This window comes from Hylobates moloch, unplaced genomic scaffold, assembly GCF_009828535.3.
Source record: "Hylobates moloch isolate HMO894 unplaced genomic scaffold, HMol_V3 SCAFFOLD_2, whole genome shotgun sequence".
NCBI lineage: Eukaryota > Metazoa > Chordata > Mammalia > Primates > Hylobatidae > Hylobates > Hylobates moloch.
In genome coordinates, this window is record NW_026652277.1 from 72437395 (window position 1) to 72455198 (window position 17804).

The 17804-nt window shown below is 33.0% G+C and overlaps 1 protein-coding gene across 47 annotated transcripts in view; it reads left to right on the forward strand.

The window, feature by feature from the left end:
* Positions 1–17804, forward strand: part of ADGRL3 (adhesion G protein-coupled receptor L3) — an 866327-nt gene that overhangs the window by 191102 nt on the left and 657421 nt on the right. For 31 of the 47 annotated variants that reach the window (XM_032151681.2, XM_032151691.2, XM_032151695.2 and 28 more), the window contains one exon: positions 855–920. The exons of the other annotated variants lie outside the window; for them this stretch is intronic. The gene's annotated coding sequence lies outside the window, so the exon portion shown is untranslated. The remainder of the gene's footprint in view (positions 1–854; positions 921–17804) is intronic. 47 annotated transcript variants of the gene reach the window in all.

The window sequence follows — 17804 nt, forward strand, 5'->3', positions numbered from 1 at the left end:
AATATTTAACTAATACAAAGAGCTTTGTGTAAAGCTCTTTGTGTAGTACTAAAACTAGTAACTAAAACTAAAAAGCTTTGTGTAAAGCTCTTTAAATAGACCTACTAGAACATTCAAAAATTGATATGGCCTGTTGCAAAACCATTAGAAAATATTAAATATCTAGAGAAAATACTTTGAAGGATAATACTATTTTCTGGGTGTAAAAAGTATGTTTTATTATTTGTTTAATAACATAAAAAAATTATGGTAATTTAAAGAAAATAAAAACTCAAATGTCTATAAATCTTTCATTTAAATAAACTTACATTTTTGTTTATTTCTTTCTATTTTTAATCCAAATTTATTTAGATTATTGTGAATAAATAGATTACAGTATTTGTGTCTGTATGCATAAATAAGGGTGTGCGTATGTATATGTGTATGATTAGATGTGCTAAGGTGCTTCTCAATTTGTTTTCTATGCCTGTTACCTAATGGCAAAAGTGGTAAGACTAATCCCAGTATCTTAGCTAGAAGAGCCTGTGGCAAGAAATAGGGACATTTCTTGGAAATAGCAAAATTTATATTAAAAACTATTATATTCTTTTTATTAAGAAAAGAAATCTAGCTACCAAATCCATCAATTTTCCCAGTAAACATTATAATAAATTAGATAGTCTAGGAAGATGTGTCATCTGCATCCTAAATTTCCTCTACATACCATAGTTCTGCTGTGAGACCTCAGGCATTGTGGGAAATAATAGACTTGACAATCAACAAGAAATATTCAAATAGTTCTACAACTGTAACCATAAAACAGAATATTTAATTTTTCTCATCATCAAATTAAATATTTTTTTCTTTTTTTTCAGAAATGTTTAATTTGGTAAATCGGAGGAAAAAAACATGGATTTTTAGCAATTGAAGAGCAAATTAAGGTAATTAGTAGATTATTATTGCCAACCATATAATTTCAAAATTTATTTAAAAATATTTACATTCAAGTTAATATATTATTTTATGAGTCTTTATTGTATTGAAACATCAGCATATTTGTAATGTGTTACTAAAATGGTATTTTACATATTTTTGGAAAATAAATTGCCATTTCTTGTTATACATTTTCCAAAAATCATATTTCTTGTGAACAAATTATAAGTGATCTAATTAAAAATATTGCTATTGTGAGGAAATATACTCCAGCTATATGAAAAATATATGAGCTAAAAATAACAGTTTTAGTAGGTCTCCTTTTCTGAAAGATGCATATGTTTTATTACTTTCTTAACTAATGTAGAATAACCATAGTGAGTTTTTTTTCAGTTGCTACATGTACACTAACACAATGTGTTAGTCATTTTTCTTTAATTCATTCAGTTTTCAATTACATATAATGTTGAATATAAATATTAGGTAATAAAATATATTCTTTTGGTAGCAACACGATGTTTAATATTAAGCAAATTACTTTAAAAAATTATGTTGCTATTTATCAGAAATACGTTTATGAAGTCCAGTATAAAACATTTCAAGCAGTGTAACTTTAAGTCAATATCCATATTTACATCTTCCCCAGAAAATCATAGAAGGCAAAACAGGCCCGCATATTAATCAATCAACAGTTCAATGAGAATTCCTTCTTTTCTTGAAGGTACTGAAAGTAATTCCTGTAAAGTTACTTTGTAAAGTTTAGCATGTACGTTATTATAAATACAGAGCGTAAAATTTGAAATACCAACTTTCTTATTTTTCTTCATATTAAAATGATTTAAGTTCATTTCATTTTGAATTATTGACATAATTGATACATACTTTAATTGCTATCATCTGTTTTCAGATATTCCATACTTTTTTCTGAGCTTTAAGAGTAAAGAGCGACTTAAAACTGTAAAAATATTGCACTTGCCTTTCTATGCACTACATTTTCCAGCTGATGTTTTGTCTTTTAAATATTTTTGCTTTAATTTCTTTGTCATTGTTTTCTTCCCCGTATTTATTTCTATATGCGAGCAATGTTGTTCCTGTTTTACAGAAGAGATATGATTGAATCTCTTTCATTTGGAATTTCTTGTCAGTGTTTTCTTCTTCACACTCAGTCACATTTGCGAACAATTAATATTATTTCCTTCTTTCAGAATAGATGTGATCGACTCTCTTTCATTTATATTTATTAGCTTATTTATACATTAACAACTAAATTTGGCAGACATTCTTTTGCAAAGTTGAATATGTAATAGTTTATTTGGTACTCAATGTTGGTGAAATAAATCAATATACAAAACACGCTCATGCAATCATCCTGTTTACAAAAATTAATCCCAACAAACTTAGATATGTTTGCTGTGGACATATTAAAAACTAGTGAGAAAGATGAAGTACCGCAGATACTATTGTGCACATTTTGAGAGTTCCTGACAGACTGCTGAAGAAAGAAAGGTGGGAGCAGTTCCCTTCTGCTGGAGGCGCCGAAACCTTCAGAGAAGCTGTGAAATTCACGGAGGAGTTGTTGTGACAGGGAAGGTGAGGTTACACATTCCAGGCCCACACACTAGTTTGTGAAAGAGCAAAGGATGGCCATTGAAGGATTGCTGTTTCCATTGTGGCTGAAGGATTACGTATATGGTAAGACAATGTTAGGAGAGGAGTCAGGCGAAATTGGCTTGGAACAGTCCGTGAAGTATCATGTTTGCCTTACAAAAGCTTAATTTTCTATTCTAGATGCCCCCGGAGTGTTCAAAAGTATTCAGGGGGATGTTGGAATAAAATTTCAGAACATCTCCTGATACTTATTTTCTTTATGAAAAATCAGAAAGCGTTACGGCTAAATAATATTTAATTTAATAACTGCCGCAGGTCCCAAATATGAAGTTTATGGAGAAATCATAGGGATTGTTGCCCTGTTAAATGGTTGGCAGGTTTGTTTTCTAATATTTTAATTGAGATATAATTCATATACCATAAATTTACCATTTCAAAGTATACAATTCACTGCTTTTTAAAACTATATTCACAAAGTTGTGCAGCTATCACTGCTCTGTACTTTCAGAATATTTTTCTTTCCCCAGAAGGAAACCTTGTATCCATTAGCAGTTACTTTTCATTCCACTCTTGCCCCACCCTGTGGCAACCACTAACATACTATCACTGAGGCTCTACCACATAAATAGAATCGTATGTTTGGCCTTTTGTATCTGTCTTTTTCAGTTAGTATAATGCTGGCAAGTTTCACCCTTGTTGTACGATGAATCATTACTTCATTTCTTTTATGGCTGAATAATATTCCATTATATGGATATACACCACATTTTGTTTATCCATTTTTTAGTTGATGGACTTTTTGAAATGTTTAAGCTCTTATGAATAACTTTACTTTGGAGATTTCTGTACAAGCTTTTGTGTAGGTGTATGTATTTATTTCTCTTGGATATATATACCTAGGGTTGAATTTCCTGGGTCACATGTTAACTGTATGTTTAGCTTTCTTAGGAACTTCCAAATTGTTTTCCAAAGTGGCTGCACCATTTTACATTTCCAGTAGAACTGTGTGAGTGTTTCAGTTTTGCTGTATCCTTGCCAAAAGTTGTTATGTGTGTCATTTTGATTACAGCCATCCTATTGGATGTCAAGTGGCTACTCATTGGGGTTTTGATGGTGGTGATTGTTTGAAAGGGTATTTTACTGTACTCATGTTGCATGTATTTGGTTAAGTGCATTTACGGAATTACTATCATTTTTAACTAAACTAGTCCTCACATCTAGAAAATAGCTTTTATGTAGCCCTAACATCAAAATTGGAAAAATGAAGATTATTTTACTAATACCTGACCAAGGCAACATTAAGAAAATGGCAGCTGATATTTCCCGTACTTCTATTATAGGTTATTTTTCAGTTTCATTATATAACATAAACACTACTCAGATTTATTAAGGAGCTAACCAAAAACTTAAAATAATCAAGAAGACTATGAAATATGGATTTGACTCTTAAATTCTAAGTGATTAAACTTGTCCTAAGAATATATTTTGTTTTGAGGTATAAGTTAATGATAGTACACAGCAAAATAAATATTAAGATTTGTAATAAATTAACATCTAGAACATACATGTAAAACCTCTGGTTTTGTTCAGCAGGGTTTATACTCATGGTCAGTCTAGCAATTTACAAATTTTACTAAACTTTATGATACATCTTTAGAAGCCTTATTGAGATTTCTTGCAGGGAAGGAATAAAGTCATTAGAGAAAGTGTAGCTCTTTCTGCTGTGGTAAAAATGGCTGAAATCACATGAGAAAAATATGGCAACAAATAAAAATGTATTACTTTATCAGCAAATATTTTTAGAAGATGACATAGAAAACACTGCCTTAATCAGAAAAAAAGAAGTATTAGAATGGATTATATAAGATGAGAAATTCAGTCTTCATTTGGACAAAATGTATGTATTTCCAACATGTGTCAATTTATATTTGCTAGATTGTATTTTTTAAAGGCTGGTTTATTGATACCTATTTTATATATAATGAATTCAGTCTTTGCAACGTATGAATGTGTTTTGACAAGCACATAAAGTTGTGAAAATATCACCAAAATCAAGATCTAGAACATATATCGGGGGACCTGCCCCAGTAACCACGTAGGTTCTTTTCTATTTTTCCTAAACATTGGCTCAGGGATGTTCCATGCTGAGAAAAAGAATTCAGCAATATTTCTCCCATTTGCTTTTGAAAGAAGAGAAATATGGCTCTGTTCCGCCCGGCTCACTGGCGGTCAGAGTTTGAGGTTATCTCTCTTATTCCCTGAACAATTGCTGTTATTCTGTTCTTTTTTCAAAGTGCCCAGATTTCATATTGTTTAAACACACATGCTGTACAATTTGTGCAGTTAATGCAATTATTACAGTGTCCTGAGGCGATATACATCCTCCTCGGCTGACAGGATTAAGAGAAGTAAAGACAGGCATACGAAATCACAAGAATATTGATTGGGGAAGTGGTAAGTGTCATGAAATCTTCACAACTTATGTTTAGAGATTGCACTAACGACAGGCATAAGAAATTATAAAAGTATTAATTTGGGGAACTAACATGTCCATAAAATCTTCACAATCCATGTTCTTCTGCCATGGCTTTAGAGGGTCCCTCCATTTGGGGTACCTGATTTCCCACAACAAACATGTCCATCATCGTCCACCCCTCTCCCACTATCAGCTCTGGGGGCCTCTGGACTCCGTTTTAATAATAAAATACACAAAACAACTGAGAGGAAATAAAGAGCTCAAATGTTGAAGACAGAGTCAACAGAGGACCTTGGGCATGGTATTTATCCTCTCTTTGCTTCACTTTCCTCACCTGCATAATTGGGTTAACAATATGATCTACCATACAGCATTTAGAATAGAACAATGCCTATCTTAAGGACTACGTAAGTGTTTGTAAAATACACTACAGTTTTTTGAGCCTCAAAAGGAAAGATGTGCTGGAGAAGGTCTATTTTCCACAGGAAATGACCTCTTTGAATGTATTTAAACACACAAGGTGGAACCAAAGTTTTCAAAATAAGAAATCCTATACACTAACATCATTCTCACAGAAGCTTGGGTTAATGGCTCCATTCTTACAGTTCTTTGAGCACAAATTATTGGAGTAATTCTTTAATCTTGTATCTCACACATTACACATCCATCAGCATATTCTGTCTGACCACTTCTAAACACCTCTTAGGCTACTACCTTTGTCCAAATCACAGTCCTCTTCTGCATGGATAATTACATCACCCTCCTGTTTTCCTTGCTTCACTGTTCTCACAGACAGCAAATGGAGACCTGTTCCATCTTCAACCTTCTCTGCTCTCCAGCTGCCCTGGCTTTATTGCTGTGTGTGGAACACACTAGGCCACTCTACCTAAGAGCATGGGCCTTTCTACTGATCAGTCTCCCCAGTTATTCACGTGGCTTGTTTCCTAGACTTCAGGTATTCTCTTCTCATGGCAGCCTTCCCTGCACATTCCTATTTAAAATGGAAACTGTTTGGGAGTACCCTCTACCCCCATCTCCTGCCTTATTTTTTCTCCAGAGCATATATTACCACATTACACAAAATTTGTTTATTGCCTCCTTCCATTATTTTATGTACTCTAAATATTTCCTCTTTATAGCGTCCTTTTAATTTCTGTTTTTATGTGTCTTTTATATTGCAACATTGGCTTTGCTCATGGATTTGTATATTAGAAAGATAACTCTGGAAGCAGCATGCATGATCATGTGACTGGAGGCAGGTGGATTACCCAGGAAATATTTGCGATAACTTAGGTGAGGTATGAGAAAGATCCAGTTTAACAGAACAACAATGGGGATTGAGTGGGAGTAACACATTTAAGACCATTTAGAAGGCAATTGATAGGTCTTAGTGACTGTTTGCATTTGAGTAGTGAGAGAAAAGTTGAAATCAGGAATGAATCACAGGTTTGAAAGTGGCAACCCTGTTTGTGATGGGGCCATTTATTGAGCAGTGTAGGGAGCAGAATTCTTTGCTTATTTGCTTTTATACACCTTTTATATAGTAACGATGTAATGTCTTCACAGAAATAGTAATGTCTGTTTTTTTACAGAAATAATATCCAGAGCTAGATGTTCATTTTCATCTCTAGGTAGGAGTGATTTCTATAAATTTAACACTTTAAACTGAAGGTCATTAATTGTCTCGCTTTTTTACCCCTTTTTTATAGAAATTTTAAAAAGAAGTTTTGGTTTGCTATGAGATTATGTTTTCTAATTAATTTCAAAACCACAGTCAGAATGTGAGGGATGTAAAAACTGCATATGGGCAGGGTAAAAGCACATTAATTATTCAGACAGTCATTCCTGCTTATTCCACTCTTGGAGATATGATGGCTGTCAGAATCTGTCAGCTGTATATAGTTAGTGCCCTTCAGAATTTACATACATAAATGGTGACCTTTAGAAATCTACATAAAGATAAGTCTGGCATTCGAATGATAGCTGCCAGTCAGTTGAGCAAAGTAAAAGTTGTCAGCTACTACTTAATCCACAGAGAGGGCTGTGAAGCCATGAACAGCAAACGGATTGTATACAAAACAACAATAATACTTTTTTTCCCACCAAAACAAAAATAAAATTCATTTTTAACAGAATTTTACAAAGGTTATAACCAATTACTTGGATCAGTATTTTTGGTGTGTATAGCTTTTCTCACTAAATCTGTTAAAACTTATGTTAAATTTTAAAATAATGACTAATTTTAAAATTTAGTTATTTTAAAATAAATGTTTATTACCAGATTTTTATGTTATAAAGTGAGTGCATACTCATTGTTATGTTAACTCTATTTTTTCTTATTTTTATGGCTAAACCCTGAACTAGCAGTAGCCCAGTCAAAATCTTGTGTTCTGATTCTTGTCTTGACCAGACCTTATTTATCTTAAAGTGTCCACTGCTGTGTCTAATCCACGGCATTGAAAAAATATTATGATGGTCCAAAAAAGGCTGCATATTTCTGTCTGAATCAGGGATGCTACGTTGAATAGAGTGAGGTCTGTTCTGAGCTATAAATATTTATAGATTGGTGTTTTGTGTCATAGCTGAACAGTGCATTATTAGCTATTGACATTTTGCTTCCTTGCAGGAGGGGGATTTGTTCATTGTTCTCTTTCAGTTGACAATATACATTTAAATTTTTTGAGAACAGACATTTAAAATTAGTTATTGTAAATATTTGATGAATTAACAAATAGATACACCCATGCAACCACAACTGTTGCCTTTCCATCTGTATTTATGCTTGTAGTCTTTTCTTTTGTATGCTTTGTTTTCTGTAGAAAATTCTATGAAATGGAAAACCTGTAGAAAATTGTGTAATTTTTACCACAATTAGGATACAAAACAGTTTTATCACCTAAAAATTCCCTAGTGCTGCTTCTGTGTAGTCAAACTCTGCCTCTGCCCCTAACTCCCAGCAGCCACTGGTCTGTTCTCCATTCCTATGTATCGTACTATGTGTAGCCTTTTGTGATTGGCTTCTTTTTCTCAGCATAATGCCTTTAAGGTTCATCTTTGTTGTTGAGTACCCCAATAATTCATTCCTTTTTTTATTGCTGAGTAATATTTTATTGTATAGATGTATCTCAGTTCGTTTATCTACCTATTGAAAAACACGAGTTATTTCTAATTTGTAATGATAATAAAGATTGTGTTAGTTCATTGGTACTGCTATAAAATACTGCTAGAGACAAGGCAATTTATAAACAGAAAAGGGTTTATTGTGGCTCATAGTTCTCCAGGCTGCACAGGAAGCATGGCCCCAGCATCTGTTCCTGTTGGGGGCCTCAGGGAACTTACAGTCATGGCAGAAGGCAAAGAGAGCCTGGTGTAGCTCACGGCCAGAGAGAAAGCAAGAGACACAGGTGGGGGTAGTTCCACACTCTTTTAAAAAACCGTATCTCACGTGAACTCTGAGTGAGAACTCACTCCTTACCTCAAGCAGGGTACCAAGCCATTCATGAGGGATTCACCTCCATGACCCAATCACCTCTTACCAGGCTATACCTCTGGCATTAGGGATTACATTTCAACATGATGTTTGGAGGGGACAAACATCCAAACCGCATCAAAGTTGTTATGAACATTCATTTGCAATGTGTGTGAGTCTGCATGTATGTGCATAAGTTTTCATCACTCTATGTTAAATACTTAAGTGTGGGATTGCTATTGTAAGTCTATCTATTGATTTTTTTTTATTTCTAAGTTTCATTTCTATTACCTGTTTTATTCCAGTTTTTATTTATTTCTATTTATGGTGCCATTTTTATTAAATTGTTGGTATGCAGAAAGTTTTATCTTCTTCAAACACTGGATTTTGTTAATTTTTTTTAACACTAGGATGACTATGGCAAGACCCGCTTTTATTGCTGTTTAGATTTAGGTAAGAAAATTATCCAAGTGAAAAATGCTACTTTTTTTTTTTTTTTTTGAGATGGAGTCTGGCTCTGTCACCCAGGCTGGAGTGCAGTGGCGTGATCTCGGCTCACTGCAAGCTCTGCCTCCCGGGTTCACGTCATTCTCCTGCCTCAGCCTCCCGAGTAGCTGCGACTGCAGGTGCCTCCACCACGCCCGGCTATTTTTTTTTTTTTTTTTTTGTATGTTTAGTAGAGACGGGGTTTCGCTGTGTTAGCCGGGATGATCTTGGTCTCCTGACCTCGTGATCCGCCTGCCTCGGCCTCTCAAAGTGCTGGGATTAGAGGCGTGAGCCCCCACGCCGGCCAAAATGCTACTTTTATGATATTTTCCTTCCATGATATTTTTGTTTTTTCTTTATGAGTTTTGTCTTGTTTCCTGTCGTAGATGATGCCAAAACAATTGACCATAGAAATAAGGCTTAACTGTTTCCCGTACTGGATGGATATTCAGCTGTTTTATTCTAATTAAAGCTCACGTCAAGTGCCCTTCAGAATTTACATGCATAAATGGTTTTCTTTTTACATAGAAAAGAGTCTCATGCGCCGGGCGCGGTGGCTTGGCTCACGTCTGTAATCCCAGCACTTTGGGAGGTGGAGGAGGGGGCGGATCACGAGGTCAAGAGATCGAGACCATCCTGGCCAACATGGTGAAACCCCATATCTACTAAGAATATAAAAACTAGCTGGGCATGGTGGCTTGCGCCTCAGCTACTTGTTAGGCTGAGGCAGGAGAATCGCTTGAACCCGGTAGGCGGCGGATGTTGCAGTGAGCCGATCACGCCACTGCACTCCAGCCTGGTGACAGAGTGAGACTCCATCTCAAAAAAAAAAAAAAAAAAAAAAAAAAGAAAAAAAGAAAAAAAAAAGAAAGAGAGAAAAGAGTCTCATGAGAAAATATTTACAAATATATTCTAACAAATTTGGTCATCTAGTATACAAAACCTCTCAGATTAAATACACCAAATTATGAAATGATGGAAATACTAACAACAAAACATGAATCTGGCATTGGATATTAGTAATAGGAGCCAAATAAACACTAAAAAACATCATAAAATTATTAAATATAGCTGGCTATATCCCTTATATGTCACAGCAAAGTTTCTCTATGTATCTAAGAGCCGCTGAGTTACACACAATTTTCTTTTCTTTTTTTTTTTTTTTTTGAGACGGAGTCTCGCTCTGTCGCCCAGGCTGGAGTGCAGTGGCGCGATCTCTGCTCACTGCAAGCTCCGCCTCCCGGGTTCCCGCCATTCTCCTGCCTCAGCCTCTCCGAGTAGCTGGGACTACAGGTGCCCGCCACCACGCCTGGCTAATTTTTTTGTATTTTTAGTAGAGACGGGGTTTCACCGTGGTCTCGATCTCCTGACCTCGTGATCCGCCCTCCTTGGCCTCCCAAAGTGCTGGGATTACAAGCTTGAGCCACCGCGCCCGGCCACACACAATTTTCAAATGTGGTTCCTATTAGGAAGAACCCTGGATAAGGTTCTCTTCATTCTAAGCCTGGTTTTGCCATTAACTTGCTCTGAGACCCAAAGCACCACACAATCTCCCTGGATTATAGTACTCTCATTTGTCCAATTAGCAAGAACAGCACTAGATTATCCATAAATGACCTCCATGATCTAAAAAAAATATGATGCTGCAATTCTGTGATGATCTTGGGTCATTGAGAAGAAAAAGTTAGTTGGCCTCTGTGTTTAGTATACTCTGTCAGAAGTCAATGATATGCACATTTTTAAAGACCTTAAAGAAAAACTTAAAGAAAAACAGTTTTGGTGCCTGACAGAAATCCACTAAGTAATCCGGAAGCTTAAATATTATAGAATCATTAATTTTTGTAACGTTTTTCAAAATTTTAATATTAGAAAACTTCTAGATGTAATTTAGATTGAGCAAATACAAGAGTAAATGTAAATTCATTTCCTCATTTTTTGGTATAATGAGATTTTATTGAGAATTACATTTTTCAATTTTTTTTCAGAATTTAAAATGTCAATAATAATTTAGAGCCTTTACTTAATTATGAAATTCAGGCTTTATTATAAATTCTCATTTTTTTCAGGGTGAATATACATTTTTAAAAGTTTCAAGCTTATATGTTTACAAGAAAAGGAGACATTAAAAATATTACTTTTACTTCTATTGGTGTAATGCAGAACATTAAGTACCATCTTTCAAATGCTAATTTGAAATGCTAATGAATATCATCATAACTCTTGAAGAGGAATGAATAATAAAATATGTCAATTTTAATTTACTTTAAAATAAATCATTTATTTAGTACATATTGTATTAGTGTCTGGTGTGCATAAGACCTCGGCTGTGTTCTGGAGTAATAATGTCATACCATCTGGAGAAAATTGGAAGTCTAGTTGGGGCTACAGAAACATGTACTGCTAGCTGTATGATAATATGACAAGTACTCTAATAGGAACATGAGGAATAGAGAGTAATTAATTCTTAATAAAATTCTTTGTGAAAACTTTGCAGAATATATAGCATATGAAAAGGATCTTATTAGTGGAGAACAGAGAATGGTCATTCTAAGAGTATGGTCATGGTAAGACCATGTTATTTATTATAGAATAATGAATAATCTGTTTTGGAGAGAATATAATTTTCCTGAGTGATAGAGTAATGGATAAAGAAGCAAACAAGAGGAAATTTAAGGACACATTAGGAGAAATCTTTTTATATTATTATGTATTTAGTAGGGACCTAAGTATATATATTATATTGTTTTCTTAAAGAATAAGATCTCTAAAGAGTGTAAGACATACATTAAAGATGGGATAAAATGATCAGATAAAAATCTGAAATGGTTGGCTGGATCGGATAGCTACAGTATTCTTTGAACTGTTCCCAAAATGCAGTGCCCTGAGCACTGATGAAAAGTTCAAATGACAAACTCCCCTCACTGAACTTTTACACAAACCATTGAAATATATACATTTAGAATTTATTTGGCCCAGGAATACCACACATTTTCTTCTTTAAAACATTACAAATTTATACTTAAATATAAAAAAAATTACGTATCTTCCCTATCCATCCAATATACAATACATGTAGTTTTCCCTTGATTTCTAAAATGTGTTTGTGGAAGAGAATTTAATTGCTTTAAAAAAAGAAATAAAGAAATTGGATTGCTTCTTTTGGCTTACTGCTGCCTTGAATGTTCTGAGAACAATAATGCAATTAGCTAAAATGTTTATTCACAAAATTTAATTCCTGGGGAGTATATTCTCAAATTGCCTCTTACAAGTGTAATGGAAGCAAGCAGTTGTTGGCTTTGCTGCCAAAATTCTGAATGGCTAGATTTTTATAAAACTTGGGTATAATGTATGTATAATCTTGTAAACTCTCCATTTTAAAACGAAGAAACTAAATTTATGAAGAAACTAAATAATGAAGAAACTAAATTTTATACATACTTTTGTTAATTGTGTTTCAGTGTTCTCAGCCACAAATGAAGAAATCTTCAGTGTTATTAATTCCACAAATAAAAATTTTAATAGATTATGTTTCATTTCACTTTAATTTCATACCTGATTAAATATGCTGAATTAATAGTATTTTTGGATTGTCAGTTCCGGGACAATCTAGTGATAAGGTGGTTGAAAATATAAGTGTGGTATTTATTCTGGACAAAGTATAAATATCCAAGAAAAATGAATACTTCTTCTCATTACACCAGTATCAGTCAGTATTGCAGCAGTAATTCCCTATGATAACACCTTTGAAAAGAATTGCTAATAGCACAAGGACAGAGGAAATGTATTATAAAAACCTTTGCTGTATATATAGCTTATATGGCTTCTGAAAGGCACGTTGTGCTAATGCTAATTGACAAACAAGGAATAATGAATGAATGGAGTCTTCACCAAACTAACCAGGGTGTTTTGTTGTTATGAGACCATAATTTATTCACAAAACTTATACAGATAATTTCTATTAACTTTGCTTTACTATATTATGTTATTTCAAGTGCTTTCTCAGCTGGTCTATTTTCTAGCTGCAGTTAAAACATACTCACTATTATATGTTAATTTTACACGACAAATATAATAAAAAATGAAGGTTTTAATAGGTAATGACCTATTCTGAATTCGTTCAGTAAAATATTCTAACAAATTATTTCATTGAAAAAAATAGCCAATTGTAACCCATTTGAAAGAGACCAGAAAATGATAATATATCAGAAAATGATAAGATATCTGAAAGTGTTTTAACTGGCATGGACTTCAATAAAATACGAGGGAACAAATTTAATATAAAACAATTTGGAAAATTTTCATATGGAGGGGAATAGCTGAACTGTTAATGTAGAAAGAGGAATGCATAGATTTATTATCCCACCTGTTGAGAGCACATTGTGCTAATGCTAATTGACAAACAAGGAATAATGAATGAATGGAGTCTCCACCAAACTAACCAGGGTGTTTTGTTGTTATGAGACCAAAAGTTGGGAAAACCACATCTGAATTGAGATCGTATTCAAATTGCCTTTACTATAGCCTGTTTTAGCTAAGGAGGGAAAGGATTTATTTGTAAAGTGCTACCTACAGTGTGCTTTTCACCCAAATGCCTGACAGATTTCCTGTACATACATGTCATCTAGTACAACATCCTTTTAGCTTTAGATGTAGCAGAAAGTGAACTTTTAACAAAGTTTAAAATTAATGAAAAACCATTAGATTTTTCTCATTATTTATATTTATGTTTAATATATTTAGAATGCAAACTAAGTTATAATGTTGGCCCATTTCTGTCATTACTGATGATAAAGTTTTTAATTAAAAAAAGAAATTATTTACTTTTGTTGATAATGGCATAGATCAGACCAAATTGACTATTTTAAAAAAAAACTTTCATAGGAATATACATATCAAATTACATAATCACATTTGTGATGTTAATCAGTAAGGAGAGATTCTTACTTGGTTTACGTTGGCTGAATGATTGCCAACTTGGTTGAGTCGAACCGAGGTGTTTGGCATTATTTTTTCATTTTAAGGACTTTGACCTCTAACAACATATTATACAGTGTGGGTCAAAATGATGAGTAACCAACACAATTCTGGCTTTCCCAGTCACTACCTTTTCTGTTGCATCAAAGCTTATATCATCCAGGAGGGAAATCTTTGTCATTATTATTAATGTATAAAGTAGTAACTATAAATTTACTATAAATCTACTTTTTTTCCAGCAAATGTATTCATTTATAATTCAACACTAATAACATGTATTTTTATAGTACTTTGGCCTTTTTGAAACTTCTCACATGTAAATGCATATTCAAGTTAAATTCACTGACTGTCTATTATGTTCCAGGCACTATGAAACATGCTTTCAAGTAATTTACTAAATAATCTATTAGCCTAGTAAGGAATATATTATTATTATTATTATTATTATTATTATTATTCCTGCTGAATGAGACTTTGATTCAGGAAAATAAAAGTTTACATTTTATTAGTTTTCTAATATGATAAGTATATATTTATACTATAAAAATAATACAAAACAATAACAACAGTGCGGTTTATAGGACTTCAATATTTTAGCAAATATCATCAAATTTTATGACATTATTTATAATTGTTACCAAATTATATAAAGTTACGTCTTTTAAACCACAAACTTTTTTTCTTGCACATTAACATTGCCTCTTTTTCCTGTTGTTAAAACCTTTTCACTTGTTCTCCTCACAAACTTTTTAAATTGCAAATGAATTTCACAATCATTATAGGAAGTAATCCATTTACAGAAAAAGAAATTAAGGAACAGGACAGATGTGACTGAAGCTGAGTCACGCTCCATTTGTGTTCTATCCAGCCTTAAACACAAATAGTCAAAAAGAAATGAGGCAAATGTGGGGATGTGGGGTGGGAAATAGGAAAGCACATGACCTTCTGGGATCCTGCTTTTTCAGACTCCGTCAGGACCCACCTTATTGCCTAGAGAGTTATGAGTTGAAAGCATGTTTTTAGCTCTCAATTCCTGGTTTGCTCTGTTGTTTATTTCCTCACTTACTTTTCCAGTCTTTTGCACCACATAGCCAGAATACCAGTATTCCTACGATTCTGGGTGAGAACAATTTTGTGCTTCAATTTTATAATTGCTTCATATGAATACCTCTACCAGGAAGATTTGGGAACCCATAGTATTAGCTAATTTCCTATAAAAAAATTGTCAGTATTAACTGGCCTTTTCAGGCTCCAAAGGGTATGTTGAATCTCTTATCACTAAGAATCATTTCTCCAAAGACAGATTTTAAACTTTAAATGAAAATCTCTATTTCTCTGTCTTTTACTCCCAAGATCACTAGAATGTATAGATGTTGAAAATATAATGGGTAAATAATAAAGTGGTCATTGGAGACCTATCCATGCTGTAATTTGAACAGGCAAGTAAATCTGGACTTTGTAAACAGATGCTCTGTTGAAATTTCTGGAGGGGGCCGTTCTTCATATTACTGTAGATGTCTTTATCACACTCACTAGGCTAGACTCTGAGTGATGAAATAATAAAGCGATACTGGTTTTGGTGTGTTTTACTTTACCTTTATGTTCAAGAATTAAGAAGAAGAAATAGTTGAAAGGAATATGATTAAAGAGTATTTTACTGGAAAGCAGATTTTGGAACTTTAAAAGGAAAAAAAATGATGATTTTTACTTTGAATTTGAGTGAATTGGAAAAAAAATCAATTTTAGTAGACCCTTCATTAAATATTACGGAGTGAGAATGATGAGCCTTCGTAAATGTGTTGACAATAAATGACACCACATTCCAACCTGAAGATTGATTATTCTTTTTTCACTGACATCAGTTATCTTTTTTTCTTATGTTTATTAATATTTAAGACCTGGCAAGAATTTTAAATTTAAAATCTTCAGCTAGACCTGGTTAGCAAGTTTAATTCATATTGGTCCTATCTAGCAAACTTAACCTGATGTATTACTTGATAAAGTAATTACTTCTTTTTTGCCTTTCCTGTCTTCCCTAGGTTTTGTTGACCATTCCATCCTTTTGGCTTCTTTTGTTTTTTTATCCTCCCACTTCACTTATGGAACCTCTGGTATACAATGTCTTTCACTCTCTCTCTTCTCTCTCTCTCTCTCCGTCTCTCAATATATTTGACTCCCTTGCCATAGTCTTGAAATAAGAACTGATATATTCAAAGGATCTTTCAAAATCTATTATCTAATCTGATGTAAAGAACATCTAAATAAAGGAATCTTAACTTTTATCCTCCTCTTTCCTCTCCTCTTGTCTTTTACGTGTACTTTTTCTCCTTCGAAAACTGTTTCCTTAACTTCCCACAACCCCCACCAAAACACAAACATGTGCTTTTTTTCCCATCATTCCGTCTAACTGCAAAGAAAAGAATAACTTACTCTTGGGTTACTTGAATTCATTCATATATTCTAATTAGAAATAAAAGTCCTGAATGGACCATTTATAGGACAGGACAATCCTTTACTTGTAAGTAGAAAGCGTATGGAAATGGAAATTGTTGATGGAATCAGACATTACTAAAATTATTATTTATTCTACTGTCAAAATGATGTTTGAAGTAAAAATTTTTTATGTCAGTTAATACTCAGATCTTTAGTTAAGGATGTATAATATTTAAAGGAAATATGTAAAAGGCTCAGGAATGGAGATGATTTTAAAATGTTTTTTACAGTAGGAATTAATATTAATTAGTAAAGTACACTGCTTATTAATTTAGCCATAACTTTGGAAGTTTGCATTAAGATATATCTTAAAAACAAAATATTTTCAGTGTGAAATAAAATTTGAAATGACAATTTATATCAGACAATGATATATAACAAAATTATTAAAACAATCCCAATTTCATCTTTTTAGGTTCATTTAATTAATTTTCAAGATCTGTTTTACGAATGCCATGTGTGCATATTCAAGGTAATTAGGTTTGTAAATAAAAGTAGAAGATGTCAACAAATAGTAAGAGAAATGTCACTCTTCTGTAGTGAATAATTTAAAAATGTTAAATCAACATCTAAAACTGCTAGTACTGGTTCTACTACAAAGATACCCCCTAAGCTTCATGGACTTCAATTTCTACTCTAAAAACTGAGAGTGTTGGACTTAATGACTAAGATATCCACTGACTCTAAATGTTTAATATTTAAAATCTTCCCTCTTGCTCTATAAACTTAACGTGCTTTCTTTGGGATTTTAGGAATGAGAAGGAATGTCATTTGTATTTGCTCTTATAGATGTTAAGGTAGACAAGAAACTCAGTTGGAATGACAGTGTATGATTTCTACATTTAAAATATTGTGTTGACTAATGAAATAAATTTGTACTCACTTATAAGTAGAGTACCAATGCATATGATCAGTGCAAGTATACCCCTGAGACAATATAATTTTCAGGGAATCAAAATAATCGGCAAGAGAGCATATATTTCCTTAATGGAGTACTGAGAGTTTATTAGTTTCTACTGGAGTGCTGATTTAAAAAAAAAGGAGAAAAGGGAAAGATTCAGTTGAGTTTTTAAACTTCAGTTAAATAAAAAGATTTTGCCTATGTTATTTGCGTGGTTAATAGATCTAGAAGGGTTAATTTTATATTGAAGAAACCAGTGTGGTAATTATAGAAATGAATATAAATATTACCAGTGGATTTGAGGAATTAAAGTGTCACATAATTTCATTTATTACTTTACTATATCAGACCTGTGTTAAAAAGTTTTGCTCCAGTTGAACAAGCGAGTAAAATAAATGTAGGAAAAAATACCCCAAAAACTTTTACAGTATATAAAAACAAGAAAAACGATATACTTTTTATTTTCTAGAGGTGATGAAAAGTGA